Source organism: Octodon degus, unplaced genomic scaffold (genome assembly GCF_000260255.1).
Source record: "Octodon degus isolate 3935 unplaced genomic scaffold, OctDeg1.0 scaffold00177, whole genome shotgun sequence".
NCBI lineage: Eukaryota > Metazoa > Chordata > Mammalia > Rodentia > Octodontidae > Octodon > Octodon degus.
Genome location: NW_004524753.1, coordinates 72389 through 90608, shown reverse-complemented (window position 1 = coordinate 90608; position 18220 = coordinate 72389).

The following is an 18220-nucleotide window of genomic DNA, read 5'->3' as shown; positions in this document are numbered from 1 at the left end:
TCTGGACATTTTTACTGGATTCCACTGCACAGATGGCCCTTTTGTAAATGGCTATGACATCTGTCCTTCTGGTGAGCCCTGGCCAATGCACTAGATCCACACTTGGAGGCACATCAACCATTATAGCCCGTCAACCCTCAGGTCTGTGGATGTCCGGGGGCTCAGTGGCTGTGATCTGTGTTTGCTTCTTCATGGCCCCTTTGAAGCAGGAGCTCCTTCCCAGCACTGCTAGGTGTCCTGGTGCTGCTCTCCACTGCCTCGCAGTCAGGGACAGGACAGGAGGAAGATTTCCTGAGTGTGTGTTAGGGTGGGTTTCCAGAAACCAGGCTCTACCATACAGATTTGTGGGCAGGCAGGTTGCAGGAGCAAAGGCAACAAGGCCAGGCAGAGGGAGGAGATGGGATGCCTTGCAGTTGCCCGGGAACTCTGGAGCCAGGCAGCTGTTGGGCTTGTCTTGAGCTGAGCTGACGGGAGGCACGCACAGCCATTGGACACAAGCCCACCTTGCTAACTTTGGGAGCAGGTGATGTCAGAAGAGGCCATTTCTGGACAAGGGCTCAGCTGGCCCCTGGGAGCATCCAGCACTCCCAGCAGTGTGGGTGAGTGCTGCAGTCCTCAAGAGGCAGTAAGGCCCAGGCTGAGGGAAGCCGGGGGCAACAGCAGTCACTGCAGAATGAAATCAAGAATGAGCGCAAAGGCTGCTGGCCTTTGGCTTTGCGCCCTCTTTTGGGTTTTTGGCTGCAAGACTGCCGTGGTCCTTCTTCCCTAGCCATATCCCTGGAGGACCACTTTCCTCCCAGGCTGTGCCTCATACTTTTGCTCTGGAGTATTGTCTGAATAACATAACTTCTCCCCAGGAGCATGGATCTGGAAAGAAAACTATAAGGAATACTCACAGTCTGGTACCAGACATCATTTTTCACCTTCACCAGACTGGGGTCCTGGTCATGTCAAGCCTCCAGTAACAGTGTGGGATTTGCAGTCCCCTCCAGCCTTTCCTCATCTGGGACATTTGGGAGGACTACAGGCAGGGGTGGCTCAGGCTTGGCTTGCTGCTCTCCCCTTATTACACAACAGTTTTAGTCACTGAGGATGAAGATCACCCAGTGGGACATCTTGTAGACGCCACACATCCACAGCCAGTGGCCCTCCTGTGGATGCATGAACAATTGTCCCTCTCAGAGGAAGTCCAACCTCTTTTGCATGTCCTATTGCAAGATAGAAACAGACATGCTATATCTCTCAGTCTTCAGTAGATTTCAGGTAATTTCTATGGTCTGGTTCCCGCCCAAAAGCTCCGCACAGGTGACATTTGGCACAATGTGATGAGGCATAGGCCGTGTTTCTGCAAATTCTGCTGGCAAGCTCCCACCGTGGGTGTGGTCTCTAACTTTTGGGGGTTAAGGGGGGGCAAGGATCATGGTAGAGGCAGAGTAGTCCTGGAGCCCTCAGCTGGCATGACATTCTGATTCTATTGTTTTCCAATTGCAGATGTTGTTTTTGCTAGAACATTCCTGGAAGCTCAACCAGAGTCTCCTTTTCTACTCTGTCCAATGAACTTTGTCAATACCAAACTCCCTGTCCTAAATCCATTTCTGCGCAAACTGCTGTAGAAGTGTCTGTGAACAACAATGAAACCTACATTGAAACACACATTTCAATTATTTGATCATTAATTCATACACATATTTGGGAGCAAGCAGCATGCATTCATACAAAAAATTATTAGGTGTCTGGTGTGCATTAGATGGTATTTAGGATATCAAAGATGAGTACAATACAATCTCTGTCCATGGAGTTCTCTTTCAGTCTAATCAGGGAGGCCATGTGTAGTTAAATAATTGTAGTCCAGTGTAATAATCAATTGAATAGAGATAAGGATGAAGGTATGGACAAGGGAGAGTGTAAGAGACTCATATGAGAGTTGAAGAAGTGGAGTGTGAGTTCTATCTTTGAGGCAGAGTGGATTTAAGCTGGTTAACTCAGTCTGCTCCTGGGTATCAGCAGAAGACACGCAATTCTGGAGTCAGAAGCACGAACAAATAATCAGGATATTATTCGTGTTCTTCTTGTTCCTGAAGGGGCCAGGGTGAGTGATGTGCGCACAGTGAGTCTACATTACACCAGAGCAGTGTAGCATTTGGGGAATCCACCTCAGGCATAGCAAAGCTGTTCCAGGTGTTGGATGCAGACAGACCTCATCCCTGAAGGTTGCCCACTCCAAGTGCTCACTGCTTGCTAAGAAAGAGCCTACACAGAGTGGGCAGGGCCTTGCACTCCTGGCATACCCTGCAAATTGAGCATGATACCCAGAACAGCCCAGGAGGACACTGTGGGAGGAAAGAACATCACACAAACTTTTGCAGAGTTTTCTACGGGAACTTGTCTTCTGGATGGTCATAAGTGTTATTTGAAAAAAACAGAGTTCAACATCCAGTAGGTTAAACTATGAAGCACTCACTGAATGAAGTTCTGCATGACTTTTATTCACTTGTCTATAAGAGAGAGGTTTCCGAGAGCCACTACCACACTTAGGATCACTGTGAACATGTAACATCTTAGTTACCCTTCTAGTTGCTGAGACAAAATACCCAGCACTCAAAGTTAAAGGAGGAAAAGATTATTTATTTTTATTTGTTGGGTACTGGGACTTTAACTCAGACCCTTCCACTGGCTAGGCAGGCACTGCACCACTGAGCTAAATCCCGGGGCCAGGAAAGGCTTATTTTAGCTCACAGTTTGTGCAGATTTGAGTTCATAGTTGGCCGGCTCCCAGGCAGGGTAGTGTGGCAGAGAAAAAGCCATTCGTGCAGGGAGAAGACAGCAAGGTAGCAGGCAGAGAAGAGGCAAAGCAGCAGGGGACCCCTGACAATGACAGCAGTGGCCCACTCTCTGTCATGTCCAGGCTACCCGAGCTAGGGCAGGTAGCACTCACACCCTTAATCCTAGCACTGCCCCATGACTCAGTCTCAGCATTGCATCCTTGATCCTAGTATCACATATGCTAGACCTAGTCACCTGTGCAAAGCCCCCCCTCCCACCTCTGACTCAGTGAGGTGATCTGTGGACATCTAGACCCACACTGTAAGAAGAGAGTACAATATGTGGAATTTTTCACTTTCATGGGAAGCCTGGAGCCATTATTAGTGTATTCTGTTGAACACTACCCAAATTCTGATACTTATGGGTACTAGAAGGTACTGGAGTTTTAGGAGGACAGTAATGCTGTTGCTCCTTACTCAGTTTGGTATCAACTCAGACATGGGTGAGAATCAGCAAGACAGAGAAACACCTACCACATTTATTATTAGCAGTGCTGTGTAAGGAATGCAGCCTTGGTAGTTTAGTGGGCTTCCTACTAATAGAGGTCAGCCTGCTTTCCCAATGCCCACTTGTGCTGGGCGTCCACAGACCTCCTTCCGTGGGACAGCAGGTAACATGCTTCCTGCAGCAGGTGGGCTTCTGGGATGGCTGGAGGACTCAACCAATCATGGCAGGTCATTGTTTTACACTCACCAATCAGCTCAACCACTCAGGCCAGGAGTGCTCCTAGCACTGGAGTCTCTGAACATGTCAGGAACAGTGGAATATGTCTCTTTCCCTGGTGGTTCACCAATGCTGCTGTATAGGGCAGTGGGTGGGTATTATAACACCAAAGCAGACTGTGCAACAAATGTGCCAGAAAATAGGTTTATTGCCCCGACAGAGCTGGCAGAGGGGCAAGATTCTTGTAGACATCCAGCTGCCAATAAGTCTATTTCTGCCCCTAAGAGACTGGGAGGAGAGAAAGAGGTGGGGATTCCAAGAAGCATTTAATCAGAGGCACAGGAGCAACTGTTCCCCACTAGTTTGGAGGACAGGGTCTTGCCCATTTGGGAGAGGGGAGTGGCTGAGCTGTGCAGTGATTCTGAGACGCTGCAGTGTGGCACACGCCTCTTGCCCTTGGCTCCCCGGTGCTTCCCGTCCTCGCCTTTGTGAGTCCCCTCTGCACACACACTGTTCCTCTCTGCTGCTGCTTTCTCTTGGCCCAAAGTTCAGGGACTTAATGCCTCGTGGAGTCAGCCTCAGCCAATGCTGGGGGAAGCTTAGAGGTTAGAAGCCCTAGCTTGCTCAGGCGTTGAGTGTCACAGCTGTGAGTCACACTGTACGAGTGTCCTGAAGTGGGAGTCAGTCCCCGTCATCTATAGTGGTAGCCTAGCTGAAAACACCATTTTTGGCTTTCTTCCCTTACCTGACTCACTTTCCTATTCCTTAATCAGCGCTTTCTGAGAAAACCTCCCAAATAAATGAATTTCACACCAATTTTGGTCTCAGGATCTGCTTCTGCTGAGCCCAGACAAACAATCATGTTATCTGCAATGTCCATCCATCTGTCCATCTGTCCATCTGTCCATCCATCCAATCATCCTTACAAAAATCAGCTTATGCCAGTCAATGTATAAAGCCAAATAAATAAATCTTAGGCCTTTAACTAAGCTTCTTTAATTAAATAAAGAGCCTTATTGGTTCCCATATCTCCATGTAGAGATACTCAATGTGCTGGGTGCCAATAAACATTGGAAAATGCCCTTCCAGAGGCCAGGAAAGGGTTGTTGAATCAAGCTGCCCTGCTGGGGCAAACACTGCTTAGCCAATGGTGGATATTTAAGGACTATTTCCTGAATGAGTGGTCAATGAGGCATTATGAACAGATCGATTAATTGCAAAGTAGGCTAGGGTCTATCTCCCTTGCTTTCCACACCTTTCCTCCCAAATACTGTAAATTCACAACTGAATAGAGGGTCCCGCAAAGCCAAGAAATCTCTCAGGCCTGGTGAGAGTCAGATCCTTCACAGGAAGAGGTCACATTTCAAAGAAAAAGCAAGATGACACACAAACTTGGAGTGACCTACTTTAAAGGCACATACATAGAGCTTTAGAGCAGGGGAGATGGCTCAGTAGAATAAGCGCTTAATTGGCAAGCACAAGGGCCTGAGTTCAATCCCTGGTTCTGCAAAGCAAAAAAACAAGCAATAAATAAATAAATAAATAAATAGAGCTTTAGGGATGGCAGGGGGTTTTCTTGTTTTGTTTTTTGGTTCACCTGAAACTGCAGAGTACAAATAAAGTTAATCACGACTGTAAGAATGAACAAAGGCATGTTTTGAGGCTGCTGAGTCATAGTCCCCAAGCGCAGACCATGACGTACTGCTGGTGCTCTGTGTGTGGGGAGTCCTAAGAGTGACAGCTCTTCACTTCTCTATCCTGAGTCACAGACAGCTCTGATGAGCCCTGGTCTCTGACAAGTTGTCACAGGGGTTAAGAGCTCAAACAACCAGTGGTGTGGGAGGGTGAATGCTGACTGTTAGTGGTGGGCTTCTGTATGCAGAAGCAGCTTGGGCAGGCTCTTGGGACGTGTGTAAGTCCTGGCTGAGTAGGAGGAATAATAACAGTGTTCATGTCTTCGTTATTTTTCTCTAATACCAGTCACCCAAAGCTATAGGAGGAAAGGTTTACTTAGCTCACAGTTTGTACAGGTCTCAGTTCAGAATCCACTGGCTTCAAAGCAGGGTGGCCTGGCAGAGAGGCATCACAGGGGTAAAACAGTTCCCTGTGGCCAGAACTTAGCAAAGCAAGGGAGAGAGAGACCTTAGCAATTTTTTTTTTTCTGTTGTTTCTATCGTATCCGGGCTACTAGGATTAGGGCAATGTCAAACCAATCAGTGGACTGATTGCTGGGACCCTTAATCCTAGCATTGTACCATGAATCGTGATCTAGCTACCTCTGAAAAAGTTCCACCTGTGACCATGTAGAGCTTTGGAGATATCAAAACATAAACCATAATGTTTTATTTATTTATTTATTTATTTATTTATTTATTCTTTCATGTATTGGTGTTGGGTCTCACTACACAGCTCGGACTCATAGTGATCCTCCTGTTTCAGCCTCTCCAGAGCTGGGATTACAGGCATGTGTCACCATGCCTGGTCTTGGTGGCTGGCTCAGCATGCCAGGAGCAGGGTCGGCATGGCACATAGTACCAGGGATCGAACCTGGGTCCTTGCACTTGCCTAGGCAGGCGCTTAGACCGCTGAGCTACCTCCATGGCCCAACACTTCATTTATTAAATACCATGTGCCAGCTCTGGGCTAAAGGCTCCAAGCAGAGTCTCCTTTAATCTTTCATAAATCAAACAGCACTTACGTTGCTATTTCTGTCTCACAGATGGATGCTAGAGAACTTCAGGAATTCATGCCAAAACAATGAATAAAAGGCAGAGGCAAGATTCAGGTCCAGGTAGCCTGCCCTGTAGCGCCATTGTGAACGATCCTACTGGGTGCTATTTCTTGGGAGGATGGCAGAGAGGGAGGGAGAAATGTTAAAAATGAAACAAAGAAAAAAGAAGTCTCCTGTCCATACCTACCGAGCCCTTGATTCTCAAGACAGTTTCTCTGCTGCCTTCTTAGCGATGGGTTTCCTCAGAGAGGCAAGCCAGGTGTGCAGTTCTGGGTCTCCTTCCTGTCACAGCTGAACATTGACACTGACCCTTTGGTGTCCACGCTCAGGAGTCTTACATAGAGAAGGCGTCAGGAACCCTGAGGGAACCTGTGGGTGAAATAGGCCATATTTTTCTGGCATGGGGTACAGTCATGGGCTCTGGAGCACAGACATCTCCCTTTACAAGGGCTCAGCCTGAGAGATGAACTGGAGTGTCAGGTGTGTCTTGTGCCACAGTGGCCTTGAGCTAGGACAGTGGGGACACATGCAGATGGCATCCACTTAGGCCTTACTTTTCTGTGCACCTCATGATATTGTCAAAGCTATTTCTTTCTTTCTTTTTTCATTATTTTGAGAATACTTTATTAGTTCCTATAATCAAACCCACATAGATAAAGACCTTACATATTTAATACAGTGTCTTTCTTTTTTTAATTAAAAATATTTAATTTTAAATTGTGGGGAAGTACATGCAACATGAAATTTGCCATCATATTAAGTTTAAGGGTACAGTTCAATGGCATTAAGTACATTCAAAGTCTTATGTGACCAACCCCCAGCAATTTTAAATCTTGCAAAACCAAAACTGCACTCGTTCAGTAACGACTCTGTTTCTACCACTCTCCCAGTCCCTGGCTACTGCCATTCTACTTCTGTGTCTATGGGCTGCCTATTCTATGTTCCTCCTATAAAAAAAGATTTGTCTTTCTATCTCTGATTTACTTCACTTTGCAGAATGTCTACGTCTTTTTTCCATACTGTAGCCTGTGTCAGAATTTTCTTTCTAAGGCTGACTACTACTCCACTGTATGTATGTAATATATTTTATTCATTCATCCATCTGCAGCCCCATGGATTCCTCTCTCTGTCTCTTTCATGATTGGGGATTGAACCCTGGGCTTTTGCACTGAGCTACATTCTCGGCCTTTTTATTTTATTTTGAGACAGGTTCTTGCTAGATTGCTGTTTCCAAGGCTGGGCTCTAGCTTGTGATCCTCCTGCCTTTGTCTCCCAGAGTGCTGGGCTTATCGGCATGTACCCCACTCCTGGTCCTCACTTTACTGCTATTCCAAACAATGTTGTCATGAACACAGTGATACATGTTTCATGGAGGTTCTGTTTCTTTGTTTTTCATGTTTAATAACACAGTGAAGTGAGAAAAAGTGAAAAAATTTTTTTAAAAAAAGAATGAATGAATAGAAAATTCTACCTGAAGATCTTGTTTGGCGCACTGAAGATCCAAAAAGACAGTCTAACAATCAGGCTGAGGAGGAAGGAGCTGTAAGCCACAGTGATGGTTCTTTCTCAGCACACAGTCTGGCAATGGACAGTCTCAGAGGTAAAGAGTCTGGTGGGATCATACCTAATCCCCCTGGGCTCTCCCATCTGGCACCACTCTTGGATCCTCACTGCAGGTTCTGCACTCCACTGTAGCGTGTTTGGAATTGCCCTCCCGATGAATGGAGCCAGCAGAGGAAGTCCTACATCCAAGCCATAACAACAGCCACCACCAGCTGTGTTCCAGGCCCAGCCAGGAACTTCGCCTTCAGCTTCCCCATCTCCAGAGCTGTGGAGAGAAAGGCTTGGCCAGCAACCAACGCCCAGGCCTGTGCCATCTGGACTCTGGGAATAGAGCGCGGTGGAAGCCCGTTTTTCCTGTCTTGCTTTTGGGGGCTGGCTTCATGCAGATGTCCTCCACACAAAGGCCATATGGACCCCTGTGTCTGAGGTGGGGAGGAAGGGTGCTGCTCAAAGTTTCCATCAGCCCTTAAAGCAAGCTCTTTGTGTCGCTTGAGGGGGCCTGCTCTTGGAATGTCTTGGACACAGGATGGGGCCCTTGTCTCTCTGACAAGGCTGCCCCTTCAAAAGCTGTGAGTTATACCACCATGCCATGGCTGCTTCCACTCCTCCGACAGGGAGGAGTAGGTAATGGAAACTGTTCCTGGGCTCAATATTTTTGCAGAGAGAGCCAAAGAGAGAGGCCTCAGTCCCTTCTTATCCTGCCCTGCATTCTAGAAGTTCTGGCTGGCAGTCCCCCACTTACTAAGCGGAGACAGGCTGAAGGGAGCAGGGTGTGGCCAGGTTCTTGTCTTTGTCCCAGAGGCCACCTTCTCTGGCTCAGGGCAAGGGCTCCCTGGGGCTGCAGCCTCTCAGAGGAGGTGGGGAACAAAACAGGGCCCTGGGATCATCTGGTTCAAGTTGGTCCTTTTCTAGTTCTACCCGAGATGGACATGTGAAATGACTTGGCTCAGGTTACAAGGTGAAAAAGAGCCAACCAGCGGTATGGTTCCAAGGTTCCTTTCTTGTGCTCTGCAGGATCCCCCTAAAGGATGAAGCTGCAGATGCAGTCCTCATTGAGCTGTCCCCAGCGTGATGAGGGTGAGTGTTATTCAGGAACAAGGACACTATGAGGCCTCCATTATGTGTGTAGGAAGTAACGGGTCCATGCAAGAGATACAAATTGAGCTTTGGCCAGTTTAGGAAATGTTACTTCCTGACATCTCTCAGGGATTAATTACATTTTTGAAGGATTCTCTACACACACAGAGAGAGAGACACACACAGAGAGAGAGAGAGAGAGAGAGAGAGAGAGAGAGAGAGAGAGAATCCATATTCTCAGGTTCTAGCTAGTCTCTTGAGCTAAGCAAAGTCCTTTCTCCTTCACGCCAAGTCATGTTGCTTTCCTGAGACTTCAGGTCTATGGACCTGAACTTCTTGCGATGACTCTGTCTTTTCTTTCCTTTTGGATTGGCTTCTCCAGACCTGAACACCTTTGCCTCATTCTGGAGAGGACAGGTCAAAACCTTTCCAGGCCCACAGAACCCCTCACCCAAGAGCCCCTCTTGCCATGCTTGGAGCCTCTTCTGTGTCCCAGCAGTGTCCCATTACTCCTAGGTCCTGTCAGCAAGTTGTAGGTAAACACATTTAGGTGTGGAAATGGCGCTGTGGGGGAGGAATAGGGAGAGGGAGGGAGAAGGAGGAAGAGGAGAAGAGAGAAGGAAAATGAAAGAGGAGGAGAAAGAAAAGAGAGAAAAAAACCAAACTTGTTTGTAGGGCTGTGAAACATTTTCCTCACAGAAAATCCTGCTCTGTTTCCTGGGATGCTCTTGGAATCAACTCAGTTAGTACGCATTCTTTACAAAGTGAACTCTGGAAACTAGGTAGTCAGGTAGCACACTGGTAGTTTGAGGCTGTATTTTGAGGACTGGTCTTTAGGGTGGACAATCACGGGGCGGGAGTTATGAACAAGTTGGCTGCCTGTCCGACCTGTGAGTGTTAGACTGGAACTGAGGGGGAATCTGCCAGTGTCAGATGTGTTCTTCAGTGGAAGGCCACAAGACTAAGGAGATCCCATACTCAGGCAGATGCCCCCCCTCTTGGCAGCGCTTCCTCAACTTGTGCTTCCCAGTTGTGACTGGGAGGGCGCTGGTGAGATGCTGGATGTCAGAGTCAAGGGATGCAGAGGGCCTCAGCCATTATCCAGATCAGTGATTCTCCATATGTCTTTAGCAGAAGAATCTTGCACTGGACAAAGACATCAGGGACGCTGAAGCAGCCAGCGTGGATCCCCCCAGAGCTCCCCCAGGGTCACTTGCTTTAGTTTTGGGGTGTTGCAAAGGCAGACTCTGGTCAGGCTAAGGATGTCAGAGACTGACTGCACCAGAGGCCGGGACACAACGCCCTTGCCAGGCAATCATGAAATGTGCTCTGCGTCGCTCTCGGGGCCCAGCCCATGCGAGCCCCGCAGTCTCTTGCAGTTACACCCTGAAGCAGTTTTCTCCCCCATTCTTGTCTTTCTTCTCACTTCCTCACTGTGTTCTTCAAAGTCACCTCTCAAACAAACTAATGGCACCCAAATCTCTGTCCTGGGGTATGCAGAGAACAAAATACTGTACTTTCAGAGTCTCCAGGTCTTCTGGGAACTTGGATATCTTGAATTTGCCCAGCTAAGGAAATGTGGGTCCAGGTTGTCGGCAAGAGACACTTGGTCAACCCACTACTTACGTGTCACTTAGCATTCTCCCTGTGCACCCCAAGGCCCCTCTGTGCTGCACACGGTAAGATTCTCTCAGTTATAAGTGGTTCATTACACAACCTGGCTAAAGGCAAAAAGAGACTGTACTGACTCATGAAAAGTTTGAGAGTTGAGTCTGTACTACTACTGGCCCAAAGGGCATCTCCGTGCAAATTAGAAAAATGCGTGTTTCTCCAGGCACTAGCCTGCCATCTGCCAGAAAACTTGGTAGTCAATTAACAAACCTGAATGAGTGTGAGACGAATGGTCCCTTGGGGATGATGCCGTGCATAAACAGGGGCTCTGCAGCCCTGAGAGCTGGCTTGGCTGAGTCCAGAGTGGATATTCACTCTCTCCATCGCTCTGAAATCCCTTCTCTGGGGTTCATCCTCCTTCCATGTGACAAGGGAGCTGGCTATAGTTTGAAGTTTATCTCCTAGAAGATCAGAACCACCTGTCCAAATCATGTTGGCAAAAGTCCAGGCATTCAAAGTCTTATTTACTCTGATTGGTCAATCAGTGTGGTTGGGGTGATGCCATGCTCTGATGGGCCGAGCCTGGGCCACACGTCATCTTGGGATTAAGGGATTAGGATGGCACTCCAACTCCAGCCCTATCCCTGAGAATGGCAGGAGGGGGGATGCTTCCCTGAGGCAAACCAAGGGTGACATTGAAGAAGGCCCATCACATGTGGCTGCTGATCACCTCTCCTTATCCCAATTCTACCAATGTTACTACAAATTTACTGTGCATACAAGTCACTGGGGATGTTAGTAGATGGAGACTCCCATAGATTCCTAGGGGCTTCTCTTAGATTACCCTTTAGAGAATCTAGGGTTGGGTCCATTCTTCCGCATCTCTAAGAATGCTGATGTCCATGCTGTGGTGATCAGTGATTCTCTCTCTCTCTCTCTCTCTCTCTCTCTCTCTCTCTCTCTCTCTCTCTCTGTGTCTGTGTCTCTGTCTCTGTCTATCTGTCTGTCTGTCTGTCTCTGTCTCTGTCTCTCTGACGCTTTCTCTCTCTCTGTCTCTGTCTCTCTCTGTCTCTCTCTCTCTCCAATACTGATAATGAGGGGTGTTGAACCAGGGGGTGCACTGAGCCTCTTCCCCAGGGTTTTCAACTATTATTTTGAGGCAGTCTTACTAAGTCACTGAATTGCCCAAGCTGGACTGCAACCTCCAATCCCTCGCCTTAGCCTCTCAGGAAGCTGGGATGATAGGCAGATGTCACTATGCCTGGTGATCACCCAATGTCTGAGCTACTTCCAGTCCCTGAGTCACTGTGTGCCCCTGGCATCTCTGGGGAGTTTGAGGAAGGAGGTCTGCCCAGCCCTATGTCCCTGGTATTACCATTCTGTCTGTATACCAGGAGGCAATGGAACATAGCCAGCAGGTGTGTGTGTGGGGTCCCCAAAGCTCCTACCCTTGGTTTTCCGCCAAGTCCCTCTTTCTCCCATGGAGCCTTCCCTGGGAGATGGCTTTCAAACTTAGGGAGAAAGGATAGCGAATGCAAGGAAGGTCCCAAGGCCAGGGTGGGACATGGGGAATAGTTTGTCCTTCAAGAAGGACAGTGAAGTTTTGAAGGTGGAGACAGTGTCCTCTGTCCAGGAAAAGGGCTGATTTTGGTGGTGGTGGTGGTGAGGTAGACTTTAAAGAAACATGAATAAGGCCATTGCCCTGGGAATTATTTAATGTGAGGACAGTTTCCTTTTAAACACACAACCATGTGCCCTAAGGACTGACCACTGAATCAGGAACTCACTGAGCAGAGGTCTAATTGGCCCCTAAGCTGCTAATACAGAAAATTCAAGTCCTGGCTTACCTACTTGGGCAGAAGAAATGCTAGCAACTGCAGTGCAGCCTGGTAGAAATACAGCAGAGATGTCTGCTGCAGACGCTCATGGCTGCTGAATTGGGTGGTGCGTCTTCAGTTTGGCCAGGACGAAGCTACCCTCTTCTCATCCCCCTTTTCCTCACCTTCCAGAGCATTGGCATCACGTGGAGGCTGTGCCTGGACAGTAGCAGGCCTGAGGGAGGCTTCTCAGTAAGGGCAGCGGTGGCTGCGAAGCCTCCCCACAAAGCATCGCCATGGGGGCAGGGAGGCCAGTGAAGGGGGTTCGCCCTATTTTGAGGCCTCCTTATGGGTTGGGTCATGGGGCTCCGGAGGAAGGGACCCACAGCAGAGAATGAGGTGGAGCTGGAAAAGGGAAGGATGTGTCTGGAGCCACAGTGAGAGATCTGTATCTGTGGAGTAGTCACAGGCACTCTGAATACCGTTTCTCTGGAGAGGGAGGAGCAGGCCACGGAGCTGTGACAGGGCTACGGGCTTTTGGGATGAAAATATTGAGGAAGGAGAAGGAAGACCGGGGCTGTCAGTGGTGTCAGGCTCTGGGATTCTTTGGCAAATTGGATCCTGGAGTCAGCTCAGTCTTCCAGAGCTTTTTGTCTGAAAGCCATTTTTCTTTCCCTGCATCATGCGTCTGTTTTCTGTCCTTCTTACTTGATTTGAACATTAAACAAATCTGTCGCATGTACAAGCTTCCATCGCCCTGGAAAATGCACTGATGAGTTTGTTACCTTAGAAAAGCTGCCTGTCAGAGGCTAGGTGGGTTGTGGCCGCAGAACTCAGAGTATCTGGGGAAGGTACCTTCCCCCACGCAACCACAGGGAGGCTGGCTCCTACCCCACCGCTACTTGCTCATCTTCTGCTCAATTATTCGACCTCCTTGAGCCTCCAGTTTTCCCTCCTGCCACATGTGACTGGTAACAGTGCTTACCTCCCTGGCACGTGGGGAGAAGTCAGTGCGAATGTGTGTGGTGTGCTTAATACTCTCCCTGGCATGCGCTATGGTGACAGTTGTGCCCGAGGAGTTGCCAGCACTTCCTGTCCTGTGCGGGGCACTGGTCTTCAGGGGCGTGCCTGGTCAGATAGAATCTTTTGCTTCACAAACAACCCTAGTTTAAATCTGACGGTGTGTCATGACAGCTGTGGAATATGGCACAGAGAAAAATTATCAGCCACAGCTACTTAGGGAACTGATGGCAGAACTCGACACAAAACCCAGAATTTCTATTTCCCGGCAGTGATTTGGCAGGATCTTCCGGGTCTCAGAAGCAGTGTTATGAATTTCAGAAAGCATACAGAGGAATCGGAGGAGACAGGATTGGAATATGTAGCTACTAAAAAAAAAATGCAGCTACCTAATATAAAAGCAACAGAAAGAACCCTCAAAAGCAAGTACATGGCAGTCAATGGGATGCGCCAACATAGAGTCACTAAAAATGCAAACTGAATATTTATTTGTCGTGGGAACATGCTTTTGATCTCTCATCAAGTGAGAAAAATAAGAAGACAAAACAGCACACAATTTGTCTTAAATTAAAAACCACCTCTCCATCTATGCGTCTATCTCTGCTGAACCCGCTACACTAGATATTATATTTTTGTCTCTCTTGGATAATAGTTGTTTTCCTGACGCTATGCTGGGTGTATTTTCTACAGTGAACACTCATTACTTTCATAATCAGAAGAAAAGAAAACAATGCAGATTATACAAGATTTCCAGTCTCCAGTTCACACCAGGGGGCTGGCGGCTCATTGTCATCTGTTCCAGCCTTGCAGGACTCCTAGTGCCTTCAAAGCCTGCTATGTTTACAAAAGGATGATTATGTGGGTGTCCAGGGAGATGGACTGATAGAGAACAAAGTGAGACGTGTTTTATTGAAGATGCGAATCAGAGTGAAGACACCCTCGCAACAGTCACCTCTGGTGAATTCAGTAGATGCCTGCTCTGGCTAAGTACAGGGAGTAGATGGTGCTGGGAATGTTAGCAAGCTCTGTGCCAGAGGACCACAGTCTTCTTTATCCCTGTGGGGAAGAAATAAAGCCCAGCATGACTTTTTTTTTTTTTTAAATTTAATTTTTTAAAAATGTATTTAGTACAGGGTCTGCAGGGTCTTACTACACAGTTTGGACTCGGAGTGGTCCTCCTATTTTAAGCCTCCCCAGCACTGGGATTACAGGCATGCACCACCACACCGGGATTCGGTGGCTGGCTCAGAGAGCCTGGGGGCAGGGCTGGCACGGCACGTGGTACCTGGAAATGAACCCCATGACTATGGTTTTTATTTAGTTAGAGATCACCTAACTCTGTGGATCAGGAGTCTGATGAGAGCAATGATAGAAGTCCTCCCTCTCCCCTCTCCACTGACCTTCTGACCTCCTCATCCCCACAGCACACACAGGTTCTGCCTCCGCTCTCCAGGCCTCTGAGCCTCCCTCAAGGGCCCATTCTGCCTCTGTGCCCTGATGGAAGTTCTCTTGCTTTGAGTCTGGTTGTTCCCTTCTTCCCAATGCTTGGATCTGCTTGTTGTCTATGTGTCCTCTGTTGTATCTGATCTACACCTGACTCTTTGCTAACCTGTCAGGTCTCTGCCCTGCAGCCTTGGTGCAGTCCACTTCACTCCTCTCCCATATCCAGCCTCAGCCAGCAGAGCCCCCACCTGAGCTGGATCCCTGCTCCTCTGCTGTACTTCCAAGGGATGGCTGACACCAGTGGCTTTGCTCTGTGTCATGGCCACTGAATCTCTGTAGTCCTTACTCTGATGGCCCCTTTATCACCATCAATGAGATGGAATTGATAGGCCAAGAAGACCCCATCCTATCCCCACCCTGTAACAGGTTTCTGCCACTTCCTCTGGGTAAGACTTTGGGCATGTTACCTGACCCCTCTCAGCCCTCTGATTCCTCACTGGAAATGGTGACAGTGACAGCTGCCCAGTAAGGTAATTATTCTATGTAAAGTACATCCACCTTGTCTGACACGTAGCTAGCCCTCCTTAAATGTGTTATTAGGAATATTATTATTCTTTTCTAAAAGCAGCCCCGCCTATCCTACAGAATGAGGGTAGACAGTGGAGTCAGACTGACTCGGTTAAACTGGTCCCCTGACCCCAGGGCAGCTGTGGCTTGCCTATGTGATTCTGTTTTCCTTCTGTAAAGTGGGGTGATAATGAATGTCACTGCTAGCACTTGCTGTGGGGATGTAGTGGTCCCTACATTGTGTCAACTTGGCTGGATTGTTTTGTTGGTTCCACACCCTGGGCCATGGGGGCTCTGCCCTGTGGGGTGGGAAGGGGTGGGAAGAGGAGGACCCCCCTCCAGAGTGACTCAGCCCAAAAAGGTCATGAAAGGATTGAGGAAGGATTTGGCGTTCCACTTCCATGGAGGAACTTAAGTCTTTGCAGTCAGCTTGGACTTCATCTGGCTTCCAGCACAGACTCTTTGACCTCCGGCTTGGATCCTTTGGCCTTCCCTTACGGACTCTTCAGTCTTCCATCCCTTCTGTCACAGACCCCTTGGCAAAGTGATACAGACTTGCACAGAGCACTGAAATGAGCTTCAGGCCTTGGGACTAAATCCTTAGTCTCCGGTGTGCGGACGCCCTCTGCCTGCTTCCTCATCGGACTCTGCAGCTGACCATCATAAGCCAATCTTGTAATTTCTTATACATTTGTACATCTTGTGTTGTATCTGTTCCTTGTATTATATCTGTTCCTTTAGTAAAACCCTGACTAATACAGGGGGCTAAAAGAAATAATAGATAGAGGAATACTTACAAAAGGCCCAGTACGTGAGGCCATAAAATGTTGATGGTTGTCAAATGATGGTGACATTTTCTTGGAAGCTTGGTTTTATGAAATTATTCTTATTTATCACTACCTTTATGATATTACCGGGTGATATATGAACTCTAAAGTAGACCAAGCTTTGATGGTTGCGCTGAAGAATCATAGTGACACCGGAAGAGCAAGATTAGGCACAGGATCGCCAAGCTAGATTTTCCCCCTGTCCAAGAGAATGGACAGTAAGGCATTTATTCTATGTAAAGTACATCCACTTTGTCTGACAGGTAGCTTTTTGTGGACCCCAAATTCCATTTATCTCAAGTGCCTGTGAGCTGAAATAAGGGCCTTGGGATGTGTGGGCCTCTCAGCCCTCACCAGTGTGTTTGGAAGCACACAAGGATCAAAACATTAAAGATCACAATGCTTTTCTTCATAGGCACAGTAAAGTAAAAGTGAGGGTCTTTTCAGGGCCAGTCATACGCTGGAGAAATCAGCCTTTCACACCCTCACGAGTCTCCCTCACTTAGAGGTGGTCCTGCAGCCTGAGGGGCAGGTGTTCCCCCGGCGGGAAGCGGGCTTTAATGAGAGCTAAGCCTTGCCATCAGCCACACGTGATTCTCCCTTCACGGCTGTGTCTGTAGAGAACTGGACCTGTTAGAAAACATCATCACTGAATTCAAGATTTGGCAAAACAAGTCACTCACCTGCTAATCCAATAAAGGAGTAGCTTTGTACATTGAATGGAGCTTTTGTATCAGACATTGAAAAGATTTTCTACCCACTGGCTCATTAATGATGCCTGGGCTTTATGAACCAGACAATAAACACTTTTTTTCCCTACCAAATTAAAAATGTACTGAGATTCAGGCGCCAGGGCTCAGCACTGGGTATGTCAGTGGAGAGATCACTGTCGAACTGAGGCTTCTGTTTTCAAGCCTAGGTCTTAGGGCTGTGTCATCCCCCATGCAACACCTATAATTGGGTTAGGCAGCAGGGAAAACATCCTCTAAGCTAAGCCTCTTTGCACAGAAGCTCATCGGAGAACAGGTCTTCAATCCTGACCTGATTAGCTACCAGGATGTGATTCAACTGAGATGATTAAAAAGTAGGAAAAAGTAAACAAACAAACAAAAACAAAAACAAAAAACACACACTCAGCAGTTGTCCTCAGCTAGAGTAGCTTGTTAAGTAGACTGCTAAGTAAAAGTAGAAAGATAAGTATATATATGCAAATATATATGCAAATGCAAGCCAGCGTTTCATATTTTTCACAAGGACAAGGGCCAGTCAGTGTTGGCTGAACTGTCATGCATGGCTAGTGCTGCAGCGGTCGTGGTGAATGACAAATCAGTGAGTTTAAATAGAAGCAAGACCTTCTCTTTAAACTGTATGGTGTTTATGAATCACTACAGGTGCTCGCTGAAAACACAGACTCCCAGGCACAGTGCCCAGAAACCGAGGCCTAGCACTTCTTGGGTGGGCCTGGGAATCTTCATTTTTATCCAGTTATTTTGATGTAGATGGTCTGTGGATGGTGCTCTGAGAATTACTTGATTTAGCAAAGCTGGTAGTTATAAAACAAATTAGAACACTATACATTGTTCAAGTGGGAAGACTAATAATACACTTAATAAGTTGTATAACAGTTTTATGAGAAAAACAATATATTAAAAACTGATTTTTTATGTATTTACTACAAGATCTGCAGGGTGTCACTACACAGACCAGACTCATAGTGATTCTCTTGTTTTCAGCCTCCCAAGCGCTGGAATTGCAGGTAGGCGCCACCACGCTCAGTCTTAGGGACACCGGTCCTGTCCTTGTACCTGCCTAAACAGATGCTTTAGTCTGCTGAGCTATCTGGCTGGCCCAAAACCTTCTTTGTTTTTTTAAAAAAAACTTGCAAGGAATAGCTGGGCAAACTGGCACATGACTGGATCCCAGCTATTTGCGAGGTGGAGGTAGAGAGATCCTTGTTTGAGGCCTCAAAATAAGAAAAGAGAAAAGGAAAGAAAAGAAAAAAAGGAAAAAAGAAAAAAGGATCAGGGATGTAGCTCAATGGCACAGTGCCTGCCTGGTAAACACAAGGCCTTGAGTTT